General features: G+C 54.2%; 1 pseudogene; it reads left to right on the top strand.

Moving 5' to 3' along the window:
- The first annotated feature begins 334 nt into the window (after nt 1-334).
- Nucleotides 335-1,532, top strand: LOC146812552 (18S ribosomal RNA; annotated as a pseudogene).

The following is a 1,532-nucleotide window of genomic DNA, read 5'->3' as shown; positions in this document are numbered from 1 at the left end:
GTCCGAAGGCCCCCCACGCCATGCCGTCACCCCTCTCTGCCCAGCACATTTCCACAGCAGCTCGGAACGACGGTTCCGAGGGGTGTCGCTGCCGCCAGGCTCCGGCACCTCTGCGTCTCACTCAGGCTGTGCCTCGGCCTGCCTCTCCCTCCCGGGGGAGACGGCTTGGCCAGCCGGTGCCCATGCGACTGCACCTATCCACACCCCTCCAGTGAGCCCTCTCGCCCAGGCGGGTTGGCTCCTTCCCCAGGCAGGCTCCCGAGAGGGAGGGGTGCGTGAAGGTTGCCGGTCGGGGAGATGGGTACGCGGCCCCCACACCGCCAGCAGGTGCGGCTACATGGTTGATCCTGTCAGTAGCATATGCTTGTCTCAAAGATTAATCAATGCACGTGTAAGTACACACGGCCGGTACAGTGAAACTGCGAATGGCTCATTAAATCAGTTATGGTTCCATTGATCGCTCCATCTGTTACTAGGATAACTGTGGTAATTCTAGAGCTAATACATGCCGATGAGCGCTGACCTTCCGGGATGCGTGCATTTATCAGACCAAGACCAATCCGGGCTCGCCCGGCCGCTTTGGTGACTCTAGATAACCTTGGGCCGATCGCACATCCCCGTGACGGCGACTATACATTAAGATGTCTGCCCTATCAACTTTCGATGGTACTTTCTGTGCCTACCATGGTGACCACGGGTAACGGGGAATCAGGGTTCGATTCTGGAGAGGGAGCCTGAGAAACGGCTACCACATCCAAGGAAGGCAGCAGGCGAGCAAATTACCCACTCCCGACTCTGGGAGGTAGTGACGAAAAATAACAATACAGGATTCTTCCGAGGCGCTGTAATTGGAATGAGTACACTTTAAATCCATTAACGAGGATCCATTGGAGAGCAAGTCTGGTTCCAGCAGGCGCGGTAATTCCAGCTCCAATAGCGTATATTAAAGTTACTGCAGTTAAAAAGCTCATAGTTGGATCTTGGGATCGAGCTGGCGGTCCGCCGCGAGGCGAGCTACCGCCTGCCCCAGCCCCTGCCTCTCAGTGCCCCCTTGATGCTCTTGACTGAGTGTCCTGGGGGTCCGAAGCGTTTACTTTGAAAAAACTAGAGTGTTCAAAGCAGGCCGGTCGCCTGAATACTTCAGCTAGGAATAATGGAATAGGACTCCGGTTCTATTTTGTTGGTTTTCGGAACTGGGGCCATGATTAAGAGGGACGGCCGGGGGCATTCGTATTGTGCCGCTAGAAGTGAAATTCTTGGACCAGCGCAAGACGAACCAAAGCGAAAGCATTTGGCAAGAAGGTTTTCATTAATCAAGATACCGTTGTGGTTCCAACCATAAACGATGCCGACTAGCGATCCGGCGGCGTTATTCCCATGACCCGCCGAGCAGATTCCGGGAAACCAAAGTCTTTGGGTTCCGGGGGAGTATGGTTGCAAAGCTGAAACTTAAAGGAATTGACGGAAGGGCACTGTGAGAAGTTGGCCTGATATATGATGTCACTAATTCTAGTGTACACCTTGTATCAGTC

This window comes from Triturus cristatus, chromosome 7, assembly GCF_964204655.1.
Source record: "Triturus cristatus chromosome 7, aTriCri1.1, whole genome shotgun sequence".
NCBI lineage: Eukaryota > Metazoa > Chordata > Amphibia > Caudata > Salamandridae > Triturus > Triturus cristatus.
Note: the sequence above shows the minus strand (reverse complement) of the source record. Positions and strands in the feature narration are given on the sequence as shown.